The sequence below is a fragment of the Sebastes umbrosus genome, chromosome 24 (assembly GCF_015220745.1).
Source record: "Sebastes umbrosus isolate fSebUmb1 chromosome 24, fSebUmb1.pri, whole genome shotgun sequence".
Classification (NCBI taxonomy): domain Eukaryota; kingdom Metazoa; phylum Chordata; class Actinopteri; order Perciformes; family Sebastidae; genus Sebastes; species Sebastes umbrosus.
In genome coordinates this window covers 5,613,885-5,636,009 of record NC_051292.1, presented here as the reverse complement: position 1 = coordinate 5,636,009, position 22,125 = coordinate 5,613,885, and the positions used below count along the sequence as shown (strand labels likewise).

The 22,125-nt window shown below is 40.2% G+C and overlaps 2 long non-coding RNA genes across 2 annotated transcripts in view; both read left to right on the top strand.

Moving 5' to 3' along the window:
* The first annotated feature begins 786 nt into the window (after positions 1 to 786).
* The window catches only part of LOC119483917, a 289,619-nt gene continuing 268,280 nt past the window's right edge, over positions 787 to 22,125 (top strand). The window contains exon 1 of the long non-coding RNA XR_005205849.1: positions 787 to 836. This is a non-coding gene — a long non-coding RNA (uncharacterized LOC119483917). The remainder of the gene's footprint in view (positions 837 to 22,125) is intronic.
* LOC119483918 lies at positions 2,415 to 20,005 on the top strand. The gene is made up of 3 exons (XR_005205850.1): positions 2,415 to 2,425; positions 12,154 to 12,159; positions 19,916 to 20,005. It is a non-coding gene; the product is annotated as an uncharacterized LOC119483918 (long non-coding RNA).

Below are 22,125 nucleotides of genomic sequence, written 5' to 3'. Positions count from 1 at the left end.
CCTTTCAGCGCGGTCGCTGTGGGCTGAATGTAAAACTGCGACCCTGTGGAGGGATGTGAATGTGAGTGCTTTTTATGCGACATGAAAGAGTGAACATTACGGAAGGCCAAACAAGAGCTTGTGGGCTTTTTCAGCCGTCTGTGAGCGGACAAAAGCCTGACTAAGTGGAAGTGTACTGTACAAACCACAAAGTAGCAGGACTTATTTTTTGTCTGTTATGTGTGCAGTGATATGAATGAATATAGTTTGGTTTGTCACAGTGACACAAAAGTGAACATTTTGACCTTTTGAGTTGAATAAGTTCAGACAAACTCAGTGGGAAACCTCCGGGTCTGAAAAGTGCCTTAAACTTACATTCTTTCTAATAGCCAGCAGGGGGCGACTCCTCTGGTTGCAAAAAGAAGTCTGATTGTATAGAAGTCTATGAGAAAATGAGCCTACTTCTCACTTGACTTATTACCTCAGTAGACATTGTAAACATGAGTTTATGGTCTCAATCGCTAGTTTCAAGTCTTCTTCAATACAGCATGATGTTCATTTAGTAAATTATGGTCCCATTTAGAGTCTAATAGACCATGACATGTCGCTACCACGGCTTTGTCCGGTCTGGGAGTTGTCTGTGTTTTCGTCTTACAACTTTGGTTGTCTAAAAAAATCATTGTTCAGTGTTTGGTTGTACTTAGCTCCACCCTCTCGTGTCACTTCTAGTTGCAAAAAAACAAGATTGCGACGACCCAAACCAAGATGGCGAAGACCCCGGACCAAGATGGTGATGGCCAAAATACCGAACCCGAGGCTTCAAAACGGCAGTCCACAGACCGATGGGTGACATCACGGTGAGTACGTCCACTTCTTATATACAGTCTATGGACAAACTCCATGGCAAGTAATGTAATGTCTTGCCATACAGCTTTCTCATGCTGGCCAATACACATTTTTATTTTGACAGCGAGGCAGTGCCTGGGATTTTTATTTCATGGCCTTCAGATGCCACTAAATGGTAACGCAAGAAATATGAGACTTGAGATATGTATCACACCGTCCCCTGTGCCATTGGTGATCACTGTAGAACCATGCAGTGCATGTGGTTAAAAACTCCTTAGGAATACCTTATAATAAGTTCCTTAACATTATATTCATTTTATTAAAATAGCAATAATAAAACATCATCTCTTGCGTAAGTCTATCCACCTGCTACACCTGCAGGTACACATGCAAATGATCTGAAAATAGTTCACCCCCAGACAGACTAGAGGTCTGCAGCATTCACTGCAGAGCCGACTGCATGCAGTTTCAACTTTCACTCTTACATGATCTTAAATCATTCTCTTTTGAAGAGAAATTGAGCACACCAGAGGCTTCTGTTGGACTATAAAGGCTTGTAATAACAGCCCGACAAGGTACCGTAGCGTAGGTGGCTACAACAAAGGGACGCTGTAATGCATTTTATATTACTGCTCTTCTTGCGGGAATATCGCTAGCCGAATTTAAAACATTTTGAACAACCTCTGAGAGTTGCCCACAGCACTCGTGTGCGGATGTGGAGGAAACTGTAGATGGGCTTTAAATTAGAATCAATAGGATTTATGGTCACATAGGAGGCCTCATTTCACTTTTACTGTCAGTGACATACTGTAGCAGGTAAGTAGGAGATCAGCAGGCAAATCGAAAAGGCATTCCTGATGAAAAAAAGGTCTCGCCAGAGGACTTTAAATCTCTCTGTCTCACTCATCCTCGTCCTTTCAAATGTTGAAAAGGAGCCGCAGCAGTACAAAGGGAGGCTAGACAGAAAAATAGATCCAACTCTTAGCAGTGGGTCTCTGATGTCTTGAAAGGCTTCTCTTGGATGTTCTCACAGTGACGCCTTCCCTTTGTGGCTAAACAGATTTGTTGATTACCCCCAGAGACACGACTGCGCACCATGCAGGGGGAAATTTTCTTCTCTCACATCGTGCATGTCAGCTTCTTTTTTTTATTGCTGTGGAAACTTTCGCATCTGGTTTGCGGGCCTCTTCCGGGGGAATGGGTGTCAATTATCGTGAATCGGAAAGCTGAGTCTTTTCATCAAATCATCCGCGCAGATAGCAGCTCGATATACAAGCCTGAAGCAACTCAAATACTCTTGCAAAATTCACTTTAAAATAGTGTAAGTTCAGACATTTCCATTTCCAGTTCTAGTGTTGGCTGTCCTTCTTCATTGGTCCAATTTTAGTGATAGCAAATAATACTTTTTTTTCTCTTTAAAATCATATCAATATGCTGTTTTCTCCTTTTTGGATATAAAAATAAAAGGGGCAAATCATTTGTTAATGAGCCCTTTTTTCAATTAAGACAATTAATGGTTGTACTGGGTGTACTCAGACATTTTTAAAAACATTGTCAGGTTTTATTTTCTAATCTTCTCCGGTTAAGACTTGATAAGGCTGTGAATTTCATTTAGTAGTTAGGCTGAAATTTTATAGCTTTTGTGATTGAACTCCTGGTTCAGAGGAACAGCTTGTTATCATTTAGCAGCTCTCATCTAATAACACAATATCGAATATGATTTCATTGACTAAATCAGAACTGACAGAGCCCCTTCTCCGTCTTCATCTGCTAACACACGGTATTGTTTTCAATATCGCCTCTCGTCCACTCAGCAAGCCAAAGAGGGGTCAGTTCGGAATCTAATGAAACCGCAATTTCATATGACAAATTGAGTCTCGGTAGCAAAAAATTTAATTTAAGCGCGTGAAGGCTACGATAGCTGAATGTCTACAGATGATTATACCATTTCCCCGCAAACCCATGAGACCCAGTTGATGTGATTGGATTTGAGACAACGTACAGCAGATATGCAGGCTGGTAGAAGCACTCGCTCGTAAAGAAGTTGAGAGTTTTTATTGGACTTTATTGGACGCTTTCCAAATTGTATTGTCTTTACATGTGTGTTATTGTGAGCGCATGCATTATTATGCATTGGAAAATCGCATGGAAATAAGTTGCTTTTAGATTCAGTGCGCAGTAATCGCCGTGATTGAATCAAGAGCCACTAACACGAGGCACTAGAATTGATAAGAAGCTGTAGAAGGACCCTGCAAACTCCAGCATTGCGAGCAAATCATATTAAATTAATAAGAAAGCATACATTGTTCTATTTTTTCCCGATCAGTGATCCGAATCCAAAGATATTAACATGCATATCATATGTGTGTTCTCTCTGTTCCATACTGGAAATGCCATCTCCTTCCTGTTTCTACTCTACTGTACCTATTCTCTATTTTAGTCATGATAGATGAGGTCTATTTGCAGTCTCAAGTGCCCTTTCTTCACCACAAGTTAAGATGATAAAACTTTCCATCACAGTTAAGTATAAGTGAAAGTGCAATGAGTCACTTTCATTGTTTGTCTAGACCAATATAACCAAACTACATGCAAATGGATTACATCCTAAAACATGTATAACCATGTGCAGGCCCAGTTGATCTCAGATTCTTATCATGATGGCAAGAGTAAAAGCACAAAAAAACAAAAACAAATATGTTTATTGCAAAAAGAACAGACGTGAGGGAGCAATACAATCAGCTACAAATGTTCAAAATAAAATCTGCAGCCTTATTGTGAAAGACAACCGCTACAGTAAGTGTGATGTCCTTTTTTCAGGCTCCGGTTGATATTACAGCAGTAATAATAATATCCATGAATGTGTGGCTTTATAGGATTGTAGCTTGGTTTTTTTTTTTCCTGAATGAGCCGAGATGCAGTTGGAAATAAGAAAAGAGGAAGAAGAGAAAAGTGTGTTTTCAGGATTCAATTTCTAGGCTACACATGTAATATATTTATATTTTATGCAATATTTATATCACAGTAAAGCTGTACTGAAGAGCTGGGAGATCGTGGTGGCCCAGCGCCGTACTAAGACACTTAGTTGATTAGTAGACTAATCGGTCGTTTTGGTCTTAGTCAACTCTTTTTTTTGTCTTTTTTTCATCCTGAATGACTTATTTCTAAGACACTTTTGTACGATTCTTTGTGGAGAAGTTCAGTTTTACAGATCTGTCAATTGGGCCTAAATTAATCGAGTGTTAGTAGACTAAGAATTTCTTTTATAAAGCATCTTTCAAGAAACCCAAGGACACTTTACAAAGAGCGCACACAAAAGCATACTGATAAATAAAACAGAGGAGACAAAAAAACTGTAGCTAGGCAATTAAAACGAGTGATGTGTAGTTAGCTGAGGTCATAGGCCTTGATGAACAGGTGGTGCTTGAGGTGTTTTTTTAAAGTTTCCAGGGATGAAGCATTTCTGATTTCAGGAGGTAGAGAGTTCCAGAGGGCGGGTGCTGCGACGCTGAAGGCTATGTCGCCGAAAGTTTGCCGCCTGGTGTGGGGGGTGGAGAGCAGACCAGTGTCGGAGGATGGAGTGTAGGGGTGGAGAAGGTTGGTTAGGTCCTAAGGGGCGAGGGCATGAAGGGATTTGTATGTGATAAGGAGGAGTTTATAGGTGATGCGGGACTTGATTGAGTGTTTAATCACCTGAAACTACACCACAAGATGCCGCCAAATCCTACACACTGTCCCTTTAAATTGTCACCCATCTGTATTACACAGCTGTACTGTTCGATGCTTTACTGCAGAGGTCACACATCAGGAGCTCATCCTGACAGTCAATGTCTTGCTTAGGGACACTTTTTCAGTATAAATCCTGTCTGAAACGGGGGCTTGAGTCTGCTCCAGCATACATTAAGAGGAAGTCATCCCAGACACTCACATTTTTCCCCACAGTTTCCAATCAATCTGACTTTGAAAACGAAGAAAGGAGCCCAGGGAGAGCAATCAAAATCCCCGCAGAAAGCGCCGCGAATGGGACCGGCTCCCACGGGGTGACAGTGCGAACCACTGAGCCACCACCTGCTGTAAAAGAGTCAAATAACTTCTAAATCATTTTGGCTCCAACACCTGAAGACTTCTACTATCCTTTTTTTTTATATATTTTTTTTTTACTGACACAGCAGATAGGTAATCAAACAGTCACTCGGTACATTGTGTTTTTGGAGGGGTCTCCCCGCTGCACAGAAAGCTCACTGCACATTTATAAAGCACTTTAAAGAATAGGTGAACCGCCCGACCTCCACCTCCACAATTAGTTTTGCCTGATGCAGCTCCCCGTTGTATTGATCCAGACTCTGAAGCGCAGGCGGAGAGGGAGTGGATGAATGGCTTCGCCCTGCTTGCTCGTTCTGATCTCTGTAACTATGTTTGGCCCAGTGCTTTTCCACAATTACATCTAGAATTTGTCGATATACATATCCTTCTCTTCCCCAGTGAAAAACATGCATTTTACAAACTATACAAACCACATCATACTGAGTGCCTTTGGGCTATTCTATCATCTAACACCTCTTCTACTCCGGCTTCAGCACTTCAAATCCTGCGAAGTAGAAAACACTTTTGCATCCCCTTTCACCGTTGTTTTTTCCAGTCTGTTTAATTGCATATTTTATTCAGCGATTGTCTTCGTGCAAACGCAGCACATTATGTGTTGACTGGTGGATTTTTTCTTTAACTTCACCCTTCCACCCCCGCACCTATAAAGTACTAATGCTCTTGCTGTAATGTAGCCAAGCAAACAGTGCATTAAGTCGGAGTAATTTTGGTGGATTTTTCTTGGCTGCAACAGCTTAAAGATAAACAACAACGTACAGAGATACAAAAACAAAAAAAAAGATAACTGCATACATTCAATTTGAAGGGTATTTACCATGGAGACCACACACTGTCTTGTTTGTTTGGGAGTCACACAATTAATAGAGAGAACATCATTTTGTGTATGCAATTATCCGCAAGTGTTGGCCGAATAGATTTTTAACTTTAACTTGAGTAGTTTGAAAATTACTGGTTGGATTGTTAGACGGTGCCATTCAGTGGAAACTAAAAAATAATTCTCTTTGAATGTTGATTTCTTTAAAAACTAGAACATGCGGGCACTTTAGCCTTTTATCTAGTCGATAACAAGTGACAGGAAATGAACGCCCTATGATTAGAAGAATAAACATGTTTCAATCTCCATGGTTTTTCTCCCCTATACAAATGTCTTTCAGAAAACAACTCAAAAGCTTATAATATGAATTGATATATTCTTTTCATGTCTTTCAATGAGGACTTGCGTTAGTCTGCGTCAACGCCGAGATGGTGGGGCAAAGCGATGAGTTTTATCTCCCCAGCCTCAGTCTGAGAACAGTACATGAGTTACATGAATGAAACATCAGTTGGCATTTGATTTGAATGACGTATTTCAAACTTGGGCCACTAACTAGGAAAGCACTGGGATGATGATAAAAGCCCTCCAGTGCCGTATGATGAGAAGGCCTCTTCACATGGCGTGCGAGGATTATGGCTTCTTCTCCTAAACGGCACTAAAGGTTCCAAGCTAAGAGTTTCCTCTAAAGATCAATTAATGAAGCTGCTGTGAGCAACTTTCCCCTAATGGAAGATGTCCAAAGCTCAGACAAAAAGGGCAGGGTTGGATTCTTTGCTATTGATGGTACGCTTCATGAATGCACTCCACTGGTTGATAGATGGTTGTGTCTTTAAAGCAAGACACACAAAACCTCTTTAATAAAACGACCAAATAGCCAGCATTTTAGGGGTGGGGGAAAGAAAATAGTGTTTTTAGTTTTTGCTTGGCAATATTGTGTTGATACATGGACGTCGAGTATCAATGTTTTATTTTAACAATCTGCCCGCAACCATGTCATTAAATAACGCTTCAAATTTATGGTAAATTTTGACGAGGAAAAACTGGCATGGCCATTTTCAAAGGTGTCCCTTGACCTCTGACCTCAAGATATGTGAATGAAAACTGAGATGAACAGATTAGAAACTATATCTTTTCAAACAGATGTTGACAAACTGCATAATTTACAGTTGAAAAAATGCAATATATCCAATTTATATTATCGCAAAATGTTTAAATTTGCAAGATCGCATTGTGTCTTAATTATCGTGATGATAACGTATCGTTGGGGCCTACAACCCTACAACATTTCATGAGATTTTGTCCTTTTATTGATTATATTTAGTGATTTTACCGAGGCCCCTTTGTTAGCCAGAACTACAATTTTAGACCTTCATGTCTACAACAAAATAATAAGAATAAATAATAATTAAAACATCAACCATTCCAGTTTTTGATCAACTTTATACCAGATTATTTCAGAGTTGTGTCGAGCCACTTTTTTTAAATTGTACCCTCTTAAATCATCGTAGTACGTTACCAAAGAAAACAGGACTCACTTTTCTTCTAAATGACACAGCTCACACATGTGTGTCCTGAATATGTTTAAATCTGCCCACCTTAATAGCCAGAGGGAGCCAGCCGTTAGTTGCGCAACTACATACAACATATGATTCAGGGCCATACTTTTGTTTGATACTCCCTTAATTTTAGTTTTGACAAGATAGATTGAAAGCAGACTGGGCAGAGTGGTCCAATGTATGCTGTTATTTGTGTAGATTATGTGGAACATGTTTTGTTTTGGTTAGCGAACATGTCTCCATATTTCTTGTATATACATAACTTGCATGAAGATGAATCTTATATACTGTATAATTCTAAATAGCTGCAGTTCCCCTAGGCAAATAGAATATATTTGTATATCTCAATTAGCAACAACTGTTATGTAATTCTGTCATAGGTGGTCCTTTAAGTACGCCAAACTTTTCCGTAGTTTAGGAGCAATCTCACCTGCAGATCACTTTTGTCTAAACGACATTTGGGGAAACAAAGAAAGCTGAACTAAATAATAGTTTTCATTATGTTTTCTAAGCTCTTTCTTTTCATGTACATGCTGACACTGTAGAGAGGAAAAACATAAATGCTCAGCTAATTGCATCTCCTTGTCTCGGATATATCCAGGAATTGTTGCTTCAGGTGGTAATTTTCTGATGGAAGGTTGATGGGTAGGGAGGAAGTGTTTTTAAGTAGTTATGATAGCACCATCATAACCTGTGGCAACAAGTTAAAAGTCTGTTAAGTCAAGCCGATACAGTCTGAAGAGCAGTTGAAGTAGAGGTTAATGGCTACAGTTGGCGGCGCTAAAGAAAGCTCGTCATGTTTCTCTGATTGATCTCCTTTATTTGAAACATGCAAACTGCAGCTGAATGTGTCCCAGTGCTGCTATTGAATCTCTGCTTTGCGGTTATTTCGGAATTAAATTCATATTTGCCGTTATTGCCATGATAACGAATAAAACATGTATTATTCACGTGAGACAGTTGTCATAATTCTGGTGCTACTTGAGCTCTTTGGTTGCCACCCATTAGCAAGCAGCACAAACAACAGAAATAAAAAAAGCCAAACAGCCAAGTTGATTGGCATTCGGGGAGATTCCTCAATTTAGTCATGACAAGTGCGCTGCAAACGAGCGGGAGAAGCGCAGCAACCAAAATGGATGTGACATTTTTTTGTTGTTATTGCCACCGTGAGCACACATGCGTCTTTTCAGCTCGGCTGTCAGCTCGCGTCGGCGTCAGGTACACGGGTGACAGCCTAAAACAAATCCGAACAGTCAACCAGACAATGAGATGTGTTTGGAGCCGAGCCCCTCGGTGTGAGCACACAGCGTATGTGATGCTTTCTTCACAGCAGTATTTATTCACATGCGGTTTAAATTGGCTGTACAGTAGAGGCCTAATGGCTCCTGCTGGTCTGTAATCAGTGCTCACAGGACAGGATTAAGCCTAATTTAATGGCTGTGCAGTTAATTTGCTGGTACCATTGGCTAGTGTAATCTGATTGGAAATACTGTGCTTGGTCAGTAGAAAAACAGTCAAAGTCTCAACTTCTGACTGTGCTGGAAGTGTGCTAATCATGATGCTCTACCCTGTTATTTATCATTTCATTCTAAGAGATTACATCTGTTTTGTTGATTACATAATTATGACCTTTTGATTATTTCTCCAAGTGAAATTTTTTCCTCCCTTTACCCAACGACTCATTGGTTTTATATTTGATCTGCCTGTATTGATCATGTATATATAAACTGGAAAAACAAAATTCGGAAACTTCAGTTTGGTCGATTATTTCTCTGTTGTGTCAATGCTAATTGTCATTGTATTTTACATCGTTAGAAAGCCTGTTTATTTACCTTCGCAATGATGTCCAACTTGTAAGGATCATGCATTTGTGGGATGAGCAGCAAAGCTGATTATGTGGGTAGCGCCCAAGAACAATTTGCCAAAATGCTCCGTCAATTTTTTCCCAAAGAAAAAATTTATTTGATGTGTACTTTGACTTTTAAGTTTGCCCATGTCCCATTCGCTAACATGGAGGGGGCGGGATTTATGACCTATACCGCAGCCAGCCACCAGGGGGCAATCAAAAGCTTCACTTTAGGGGAGCTGTCATGTCGTCCATCTGTGTATACCGTCTATGGTATTGAGAGTCGATGCATCGCAGGACCGTGTGTGCTGAATTAAAACACTCCAGGCTACTTTGCCAATCCCGGAGACAAGCCGAAGTTCCCCAGCTGTGTCGAGATCTCAACTAAGTGCAGGGAAAAACCCAGCAAGGGTAAGAGAGGACAGTGAGGTGATCGGAGGTGAAGCGTAAAATCTCTATAATTATGCTTTGATGTTAAATTACCATGTATAATTGAAATAAAGTCAGCACCACAATCTTCTCCCTTAATAAGACCTACATTGATACATAACCTGCTAGGTATCGCCTGTCCAGTATGGAATTAAAAGCCGCACCATCATCACAAAACCCATCCACCCATCACTTTCTATATTAGATCCAGGCTTCGCCGGGCTTTTTAATTACAGCCCTAGTACTGCCCTTAATTCTACCTCTGTGTCCACTTATGTGCGGCAAATAGTTTAGTTAGCACAGGATCTAACTTTACAGCGATGTGAGTTAGACACGACCAAATGACTCTCACTTTATTAATTTGCAGTTGACACAAAAGTTGCATTATAACGGTGGAGAATGGTAAGCTACATGTAGCTAATTAAATTACAGGTCCCACAGTGCTAAGAGCTAATACATATCACCACATTAACACCACATTGACACTCCACTCAGGGAAATTAACAGGAATTAACACATAGAAGGACCAGAATTTAGAAAATGCTTAAACATATTGTAGGCTTTTATAACACAAGTAGAGAAGAGTCATTCTAGTGGGAGTTGTCTCTGTAATGCCAGCTTCACAAACACATCTAACTAAAGTTTGCTAGAGGAGTAATGTCTACCTGAGCAGAGAATGAAGTCACTATCCCGCTGTGTGTGTTGCAATCAGAGCTTCTCCGTGTTTTGTTGATCGAGCTGGCACTACTCTTATTACAGCTGATTAGCCCGTTAGCTCTGTCAGCACTGTTGCTGTTGTTGAGAGCTTTGGAGAGGCAATATAAATGCTACAAAATATGCATTTAGCACCTTTAAGCAAGGGTGTGTTTTACTTTGTAGTACTTTTCTATATAAGAGGAATAATGTGTTGTTTCGTCTTTAAAAAATCACAGTCTCACTCAGTATTTCTTACATCTTTACTACATTTAAGAGGGAAATATTGTACTTTTAAGTCTACCAAATGCATTTGATCGATTCTCTTTAATATAGATATATAGTATGTAGTTAGTAGTTTATAAGATACGGTCACTATTAGCTCAATCTTCACCAGAAACAACTTTACAATGCTAAAAATATGACACTTTTGTACTTTTACTATAGTAAATCTACAGAAGTAATCTTGGTGTGCAGGATTTTTAATATTAAAAGTATTTTTACATTGCATTTCTACTTCAACTTAAATATAGGATCTCACTACTTGTTCGACCACTGGTTATGAATACCAGAAATGGTTAATAATATCAATTATGGAAAATAATTTGTGTCCAACAGCAACCACATTGAACTTTTCTTTTCTACTTCTTTTAAATCAGTCGTCCTAAAATATGTCTTGATGCCTCCGATGCACAAGCCAATGGTGGACAATATGGCCTAATAACAGAATATGAGATTTACATGCCTTTTGGATTATAAATATTTTGTTGCACTCAATAATAAATGTGTCTAAATTACGGTTATAGCTATGTGAGGAAAGTAAAATGCTTACATTAACAAGTTTTTGCTCAACTCTTTAAGAATCTAAGTGGATATAGGCTGAATTTATGTAGCCAGATAGTGGCCTTAAATTAGAAGCAATCTGGAGGGGATAATTTCACACAAAAAGGAAAATGCTTGCATGCTGTAAAATTTTTTGCTTATGGCCATAAAGCATAGCACAGTGCCCGTGATGCAAAGTGTGCAGCTGGTCAGGCAGGATCTATAAATGACTTGTGCTCTCTGTAATGCAACGTTATTATAATGTTTATGGATTTATAAGACATAACCAAAGAGATGTTGTGTATAATGTCACATGGTCAAAAGACATGCAAACATTTATGGTGATTAAACATGAAGACATACCCTTCTACCCTGCTAGAAACATAAACGCAGCACAGGCTGCCTTATATTTCTAATCATATACATTTAACATGCCTGGAGCCAAAAGAATACTTAACAAATTACAAGTCTGTTTTTGCTGACACCATGTATTTTTCAATTAATCCATGAGTTTAAAAGGGCATAAAACATCTGCAATATGTGCATTTTCTATTCTGGTAAGAATTTATTATCAGATATGTTCCTCTAAATATTAATAGTCTCAGAGTGTTGGGTGGATTAGCTATTAATTCATTGTATGGTTTCATATCGCATTAATGTGACTCTGTGTGACTGGAATACTAGCAGATGGGTGATTTATTTATTAGAACTGACACGGAGTTGCTTGCAAGCTTTCAGCGTATTAAGTGTTGATGAAAATGTAGTTTATGAGGCCGTCAGTGTCACGGACTGGAATGCATCGGGACCATGTACAGTGCAGGAATCGCGGTCGACGTAAGATAGACATCTAGGTTACCGTGAGTGACAGGTGGGCTGATTGTTGGAAACGTGCACACGTGTTCATGCATCAGTTGGCTGGCTCGTTGTGTTCTTAAAATAGGACAGGAAATCCTTTATGTTTATTAGTTTGGCCTCAGCAAGAGCTGTGAACGTTTTACTTTTTTCTTTTAAACCTTTGCATTAATACTCAAGTATTGATTGTTAGGCCATGCTCAGACCAATAGTAGAACTGCGTTAAAAATAAAGATAGTACTGTAAATCAATAAAAGCTGATACACCTCATTTGTCTACTACACAAACTGGACTTCCCAGATCTTATTAAATGTTCTTATACTGGTGCCTCTTGCCACATTTGGTCAGCTTTTTAGCTGTTTAAAGGAAAAGCTTGACATTTTGGGAAATTTTATAGACAAAACAATTTATCAATTAATCGAGAAAGTAATCCACAGATTAATCAACAATGAAAAATAATCACTACTCATGTTTGTACGTTAAATATTAATCTATAACCATCAGCTGGATAACTTAGCTTAGCATAAAGACTGGAAACAAGGGGAGAAAGCTAGCCTTTCCAAAGGTAACAGAATCCGCCTACCGCACCTTTAAAGCTCACTTTAAACACGTTATTTCTAATTTGTCTATTGTGTACAAAATTGAAATCTAAAAATGTAAATTCACGATTTTACGGAGGGTTATGTGCTGGGCTATTAGCCACCACAAGCTACTGGTCATACCAGACTAAGTTAGGATGTAGAAAAACCACTGAGTGTATTGAATTCAGCAAGGGTGTGTTCGATTGCTTTTTAGGGTAAGAGGATGGGGGTGTTATTGATTTTGAAAAAAGCCACATAGTGCCCCTTTAATACAAGTATTTTGTCCAAAGTTCAGTTAAGTATAACAGTGTTCTGTACCAAATATTCATCTGTATCCTTACTATAAATGGCCTTGTTTTTCACCCAGGCAGTGACACTCTGACGCCAGACACTGAATTGTATAACTGTTTACCTGATGTTGTTGAATTGATTTCTGCTGGAGAGTATAAATAACAAACTAAAATCAATATTTGCCACGCTATAGATTGCATACATATCTTTTCTTTAGCCATCCCACCAGAGGGAAAAAACAACTTCAATCATACACCGCCTCTGTTGAGAGACGGATTGACAGGCCACAAGTGTCAATCATGCCTCCAGGTGACGCTGTTCGCTGGAAGGAAAAAAAAATAAATAACAAATTAGCATTTGTCAGAGGTTGTCAGACAGAGTGCCACAACACTGGGTCAACAGCTGCCGGCAATTTTGATTAAAGTGGCTGCCAAGTTAACGCAAAAAAAGCCTCAAAAAATGGAGTTAATTAGAAATGCATTACCAGCAGATCACTTCAATCGTGGATGGTGACAAAACAATTTGTCGCCCATTGACAGGATTATTCTTGACTCTGTATGAGCTACAGTACTTATTACAATTGCTCCAAATCTGGATAACAAAAAGCTCGTTGAAAGTGCCCATAATTAGCGTTTTTAACATCCGGAGTATGACTTGTGGAAACGTTCTTTTGTTGAATTCGGAAGCTGCTTGACTTATAAGCTGAACCCCGTTTTTAGGATTAAATCAAAGTTCAGACAATAGAGAGGCTGCTTTATAGGCTGCTATGATCCTGGGAGTGACTGACAGGCTGAAAAGGTATACCTCCTCGTCACCAACCCTAAATCTGCACATACCCATCGGGATGGAGAGCAGACGCCGTGACTTATCGGGGTCCCTGCTGAAGGCGACGCTTATGGTGACTGATGTTAGGGATCCACGCCTGGCTGGTCACCCTGAGAGCCTTCTGTCTCCCCGTCGCCGTGTATCCATCCACCGTCCCCATTCTCTCCTGTTCTCAGTGAGATCGGAGGTCATAAGTGGAACTGTCAGCATGCAATTTCATACAGAAAAAATTGCCGTCCACGATTGCAAGGCAGACAAGCAAATGGAGTGTCCTGCCAGTAAGTCAAGCAATCAGTGAGACAGTTTGATACATGGGAATGAAGACGTATGTTCATGTTCTGCATTTTATTTTACACATCCTCAAGTGCTGCGTGCTGTTAGAATTCAGCTTTTTTGCATGCTCTCCAGGGATGATCTCCTCAGGTGTAAAGTTGAGTTTCTACCAACGAATCGATAACACGATGGGCTGCATTTTAAGATTCCGTGTTTCTGAGATATACAACTATTGATTGGTTTATAGACAAATTGAGCTACTCGTCTGGTTCTTACACTGATCCTCCATGGTCAAATGTTATCTTCGCTTCAGATTGACTGCTCGGTAATATTGAGTGACACCTCGGAAAGCTGTCTCTCTGCTGCCTCTCTCCACAGCGAGGTCCAAAGGTCAATGGTTGGCTACCGGGGCAGCCGTCATGGAGCTGCTGGGAAGTCAATTCAATGTCTTACTCAATTTCTTTGTGTTCCAAAAAATAAATAAATCATCTAATTTGACAAGAGAGTATAAACAGTACAAATAATGCCAAAGAAAAGAACATACTCATACATTACAGTTGCAAAATTGCAGACAATCGCTGGCTGTAGACAAACTCCTCATGTTTAGTGTGTTAGTTGTCGGGCTTACAATTAACCAAATGCTATAACATTTGACTGATATGAAGTAATGCTATAATCTGTTACCAATACCATTGTTGCCGGTGACAACTAGAGAAGCTTGCATAACAAATAGAAGACGTTTCAGACAATTTTTCTGTAGTTAAGAAGAGATAGTGAGCCACTTTAAACCCTAGCTAGCTGTAGCAGTGACGAATGCAAATAGATGAGGAGTGACTGCGATCAATAACGACATCCCAAGTGATGTCAGGGATAGTCACATCAAGGTCTTGTTCCCAGGCTTCTTTTGCTTTGGTCAGTGTCGGAGGACTGCCGTGTTGAATAGCGTCATTTAACACTGAGATATGACCTTTAAGGTTTGTTACAGGACTTAAACAGTTCTCTGAAGGGGTGAAAAGAGGGTTCAAATGTTATGAGGGCAAAGCTTAATGCTGTAATGTTCCAGATATTAATTTAAATTTCAGGGACAGAATCAGTGCAGGATAATAGAAAACAATGATGACTGATATAGTCCATGACTTCAGTGTACATCCGTCCTTCGATGTGATAAAAGTCAGGTATTGTTTTGGTCTAGGTTGCTTTACTGTGTTGTGTACATTAGTATCCAGCGCTCGCTTCAAACCAGATATAAAATGAGCACGGAAAAGCCAGGAAACAAGCCAGACGGATCCCTTAAGATGAATTGAATCAGATATTCAGATGATATATCAGAGCCACGGAGACGACAACACAATTTTGAACAAAGCAAAGCTCCTGCTGGAGGTAGACAAACAATAAATAAAGACATTACTTACTCTGCTGTCGCCCCCTCCACCTCCACTTTTTGGTTTCATCTCGGGACCTTATTTATGAGAAAATATGCATACAGTATGCGGGGGGAATATATGCATCGCTCTGCAGTGATGCATAACAGCTGAGCGTTTTTAATCCTTTGTGGTGAATTAACAAAAAAAAGTGCATTAGCAGGCATTCATTATGCAAGGCAATGACTCAGAAGTAATGTGCAAAATTACCAGGACTTTGCAATCTATTATTGTGACTGATTTTCACACTGGGTGAATAGAAAAGAGAAGGGAATACAAAATTTGGTATAAGATGGACTGGACTAGGCCAGCCGCATGGAAAGACACACACAGACACCTTCAAGCTATCTTTCTATGAATGTCTTTTCAGCGAAAACATGTCACATCATGTCACTATTCTGCAAAAACATAGCCTCCATGTTCTGTGATCTGATGCAGCGCGCGTGTGTGTGTGTGTGTGTGTGTGTGTGTGTGTGTGTGTGTGTGCACGCACCGTATGTGAGTTTGCATGCGATTGATTCTGCGTTCACATTTGTTCGCTGTCATTTATTAGCAGAACCAGACTGCGGCTTCAACTTGCTGGAGGCAACATGAGCTATTTAAAGAAATCAGAGCCACACCAAGGCTCTAAATGAAGAAGGGGGCGAATGAGGGCGAGGGTGGGAAGGGAAGGAGAGAGAAAGGGGAGAACAGAAACAGGAGCAGAGGGAACAAAAATGACAAGGCGGGCAAGGGGGGAAAAAAAAAAGGGGGAGGAAATTACGGAAATGAGGAGAGAGATGCTGAGATGGGAGGGGAGGAGGTGTGTGTGAGCTGCAGAGTGCTGCTGAGACAAGAAAGGTGCGGGGGTCGTACATGGGGAGAGATGGAAATTTGGGAAGATGGCAGCCAAGGCAAACTACCAGAGTGAGCGAGCATGATATGAAGGAAGTAAACAAGCCTTACTTTGAACTGAAGGGAAGGGGAGATGTGAAGGAGAAATGGATGGAGATGGAAGGAAATGAAACGGAGGCAGGATGGGGATACTTGAAGGATATAAAGGATGTTCAGCCTTGCATCTACAATCTATATCAATTAGAGAATGTTTGCCAAAGTGATATTAATGCTAAATTTAGTAGATGCATGCAGGATTTGAATATGATTAAAACAACGTTAAGAGTCCACAGCAGTGTGAGGCAAACAGTGGCCCAAATACAGCCATCTAACGGATATATTTAGCACCAAAATAAAAGTTAGAAGTTTTTAATTTCATCATTTGCGTTACAACTTGTGCAGCATTTTTCACAAGGCTAACAAAGATCTTAGATTTTAGAGAAGAAAAAGGGGGTCCCTTGACCTCTGACCTCAAGATGTGTGAATGGAAATGGGTTCTATGGATACCCACGAGTCTCTCCTTTACAGACATGCCCACTTTATGATAATCACATGCAGTTTGGGGGCAAAAAAAAGGCTTTTGCATGCATTATGTTATTTCCGCCTATTCTGAAATGGTGTATTTCTGGTGAGTTCTTTATACGATGACAGTTTAGTCATAGTGGTGTCAAAGCATCCGAGCTTGCTGAAGAAAGTACCTCTGAAACATCACCCAAAGCACAATATGAAATGCAGTGAATTTGGCTCGTTTGGCTTCACAGCAACACTCTTCTCTGTTTGTTTGCTATTGTCAAAATGCAGCCTTTGTCAGCAACAAACGAGACCCCGAGCCAGAGAAGAAATGGGGTCTCTTTTTTTTCTTTTTTTTTCTTCTCCGTCTGAACTAAAGCTGCAATTAAGCCACGTCTGCTTGTTTTTAAAGGGGGATTCAAATGATGGTGTGCCTCACTGCCCCCAGATATAATACGGTTTAACTTTACCGGCGTGATGAGACATTACCCCCAGTAGCAACATTGCACTGAAAGTTGGAAAAAAGTGGATTATCATGGAAGGAGGAACTGAATTGGAGTCATTGATATGCTATTTTTTTTTTATTTCCTACATATATAAAGGCATTTCATTCCTGTGAGAATGTCATATCTCCTGAACGCTTTATGCTGTTGCAAGCACATTTGGTAGGCATGTGTAGATATAATCTCTGAGTGATCATGAGAAATCTGGTGCCATTTGGCGCCAATAGGCGGCGCTGTAGCAGCATCATCCTACTATAAAGGAAGGAATCTCTGTCTGTGTATGTAATGTATGACTGCCCTTCACATATCTCGAGAACTGTTCATCTAATCAACTTGGCGGGCACAAGCAGCCATACCGCGGTTCTCAACAATGCTGCAAGCAGCCCCTCTGGGGGCCAAGCAATCACCCCGTTCCGGACGGGCAACCGCTGGTACTTTTAACCCTGATCTGAAGCCCACAGACTGTAGTGTACTTTTTAAAATGACAGTTTCCAATGCGTTGTAGATGTACTTTCAAAACTCTGCCTCAGTCTATAGGAGCGTTGTTAGCACAATCTACAACTACAGCACCGACTAATTAAGCCGTCATTAAGATAACAAGCCAATACGCTGAGATTAATGAGAAAAGTGATGCTGCCGAGTGGCTACGGGGGAAGCAACTAGAGGAAACTCTAATGCGCTATAATGTGAAGCCACCTTTATATTGGCTTTGTGTACACTTTGAGATGATCAGCAGGGCTTTATGACCCTAACAGGGGAGGGAAGATGACGTTAGATAACGTGGGAGAGCACATTGTAGGTGAAATCAACTGCTATTGAAGCTTTTAATTTGTTTCAGTACGAGCTATGACATCTTCATCCATGGTCTTTATTATACCAGTGGTAGTTATTACAGGCTGAAAGTGATAATGAAGTGTAATCACCTTTACGTGCTCTCTTAGATTGCACATAATTATGTCACATTCAATAGGAGGTGAAGCTAGGGGAGGAAATGGAGAGATTATAGTATAAGAGAAAAAGCACAAATAAACAGAGTCGGGGAGAGTATCCCGGTTAAGCCAGGGAAAATCAATATTCCAGAGGAGGGTCAAAGGATTAGTAAAGGGCCACTGACACAGTCCTGGGAGGAAACCTTTAAATGATTAAGAAAATGAGAGCCAAGTTTCAAAAGAAATACGGGGCAAACGGAAGCCTTGCCAAGCTGGGGCTCCCCTGACAAAGGGAGGGCACGCAGAGGGTGGCGATCCTGCATATACAGCCCGGTTTACCACTTTATTGTTAGCGCTTTGGGACAACAAGGAGCACAATTTTGTAACATATCGGGTTGTGTCTTGAACAGATAACACATATACTCCAAATGTGAATTAATCTTGACCTCATGTGGCCTCGTGTTGTGACATTGATTGCCCTGCTGCTAATTGAAAGGCTCCAATGTTACTCTCAGTCATTTGAAGGCACACAAAGCCTTGTTATTACATAATTAATACACGTTGGAGGCATCATTAACAGTCTAATTTAATCCATCTGTCTACTGGTGATTGCATAGAGCAGGCGTCGCAATAATGAACATTTCCTGTGATTTAGATATGTAATACTTTGATAATATTGTCTCTCCCCCCCCCTGCACATTTAGCCATTAGCATATCTTGAGTCGCCTTTAAACACATTTTCAGATACAGCTGAAGTGAAGTTTGCTTCAAATTGATGTTACGCACTTAAGGGTTGGATAGAAAGGACACAAAACAAACTTCAACAATCCCCTCCCACCAAACAAGCTGCAATAATAGGACAGGATACGAGGATTAGAGGGACCATCTTGAAAGGGTTTTTTATATAAATGGTACTCATGGGGCCAGCCAACTGAGAGTTAGGAGAGGATTATGGGAGTCCGGGGAGGCCTCACTGCCCTGCATCATTCTCCTGATTCCTAACACGTATTTGTGTCCTATGTTCTCACAGTACTTAAACTATGCCCTCCAGTCATTGGCTCACATCCTGCTTCATCCCAGCTGTTTGTTGCCTGGCACCTGGCTTCACCAGGTGTTTCGTGCCCGTATTATGAAATGATAAAGGTATTTTATAAATGTCTCGTCGCGCATGCATACACTGAAATCCGATTTTTTTCCTCCGCCTGTCATTAATATCACAAACCTCTTATAATATTCACACCCTTTTGCAATTGATGGTGAATACCTCGGCTAAAGCCTTTTTCCTGACACCTCTGTGCATTTGTATCCTCTGTCAACGTGATATATGTATTATTTCTATATCTAAGGAATATGTTTTTTCATGCTCCTCTGTAAGGAATGGATGCACATAGTTTTCCAGAGGTGACTCAGGCAATGAGATTGCATTATGTACAACATTTAGAGGTCCAATAACGCTGCATTTCCATGTGTCCTAACCTACTCTTAAGACATGTTAAAAGACACTTTGTGAAACAGCAGCGATAGGATGTTGGGTTTGCATTAGCAGTAACGTAGAACAGAGAGTGAACAATAAAGAGTGAGGCTGTTATCAATTAGATAGAATTACACTGAACATACATGCATCGTTTCTTATGAATCCCTTGTATCTGACCACAGTACGGGAATGGCGGACTCCGCCACAACCAATATAATCTACTTTATAAAGAGCCAATTCATTGTTGTAAGTACATTGACCTAACCTTAAAGGTGCTAAATTTGAATTTCGGGCTAGGCGAACAGTGCAAACAATGGCATAAGTGCTGGCAGAGCTAATGGTGTTAACCTGAGGAGGATACCGGAGGATGGGCGCTACTCTTCCACAATGGTGCGATCAGTCTGGACAGCGTTATCAGCTTGAACCGCCGTAAGAGCGCAGTGCAGAGCGATGGCCGTAAGCTTATTTATGTCAGCAAATCACAGAGAAGCTCTGATTACAACACACACAGAGGGAGAGTGACTTCATTCTCTGCTCAGGTAGACATTACTCCACTATATCTTTACACAGCAAATTTTGCTACTATATAAATGCTCTGAATATCATATAGAGCACCTTTAACTATGGCTTAACCAGCGTTTATTTAAATAGCCACAATGTTTCCTAACCTTAACTGTGAAACAGTTATTATGTGCAGGTATTGTACTGCATTGAATGCTAAAAAACATGTCCTCAGACATAACCTTGGGTTTTGCAGAAAACAGAGTAAAGATAGATTTGTACCAAAATACAGTATGAATAATTTGATCATATCCAGCTGAATACATTTAGCAAACAATGTTTTATTTGACTTTATCTGCAATCATGACAGCAGGTGATAATGTCAAAACACGAGAAATAAACTAAATCCATTGCCAAGAATGGTAAAAACAATGAAAAAGGGACACTTTTGAACAAGCTAAAGTTGATTTAAGGATGCAATGCAAGCAAAAATGAATCCCAGTGGTCCTAATGGGGCGTGATAAAAGGCGTGTAGAACTGTGTCCTGAAATGACACGTTGGATCTGATCTTATCGATATTCCTGAGATGAAAGAAGCCTGACTGAACCAGTTTAGTAATACTTTCGTACTACTGGCTGGGTAGATAGGGAGCCCAGGGATTGCTGAGCTGCCTCTGCAATGGGATTGGGACAGATGATTAAAATTTCACTCTTATCAATGTTCAACTGGGGCAAAATATCAACCATGGAAGAGCTGATGTCAAGGAGGAAAATGTAGTTTTCGTCAGCGTGGTTCAGTCAAAGGCAGCCCCTTGAATATTATTCAGATTTTACATGTGTACTCAACTCAAGTGCATGTGTTGTTATTTCTAACCGCAGTATTAAACTGTAAACTCAACAAGCACCGAGGGGCTAATTTCATTGTTTATCCCATCCCAAGGACAGCCCCAACTTGATGATATTATCCATAAAGTACCTCCCAGTCTTTGTTTGATCTGTGTCATATTGAATAAATTGCCGGTAATTGTATGCACATTGTCTCAGTGAAAGTCCTCCATGTGTGCGAGCGCTCTCATCACACATGTGAACGCTCGTAATCCCATGAGGGACATTAGCGTGAGCGTACATGTTGGAGCATAAGGATTGAGCGTGCCAAGGACAGCGTTTAGCTGTGTTGTTTTACATCGCGTGAAGCTCATTTAACTTTAACTGACTTTTACAGCCAACACAAGGTTCTTGTAGTTTTGAATTATGTATTTGCAATTCAGATGCATAAAGCGGGATTTCCTTTAACCCTCTGAGACCCACAATAGGCACGTTTTTTTTCTTTTTTAGGGGGGTGTTTAGGGGGAGATAGCAGGTCAACAGTAGATGTCACATAGAAGTGGTGTACATCTTCTGAAAGCTGGGAACCTGGAGATTAATTTGAGATGCAGCACTGTGTGTCAAGTTGTTCTATTCATAAATTAGAATCATGAATTAATTTAAATAAAATGCAAAAGTGTATCAGGGTTTGAAAAATTATGATAGAAGTATATGATGGCCATTTCCATGCTTACTTAAGTTGTTGCAGCAGATTTTGGGGTGATACCATTTGCTACGCAGATTTGGTGCTAAATTTAAAAAAAATTTACCAATCGAGAATTGATAAAAATGATTAATAATCTCTCCAAAATACCACATTAAGACACCAAGACCTTGAGGGACACCATAGAAAAAGCCATGCTGTGATTTGGTTTAAAAAACTTTTGACATTTGGAGATTTCTGCAAGAATTGCATTTTTTGGCGATTAGATGGCGAACACTTCTGTTGTGTAAACTGCTCAGAAACCCCCTTATTGTCAATCTAGCTAGGAAAGCCATCCATCCTCTGAATGCTCTAGGTCTCTAGTTTGTGGCTGTAAAGTTTCATGAGGCTGTGATTATCCTAGAGGTCACCACAGGTCATTTTATACAGTGAGGTCAATTTAAAAAAAAAAGAAATGGTCTCACTGCAATGAAATGTCT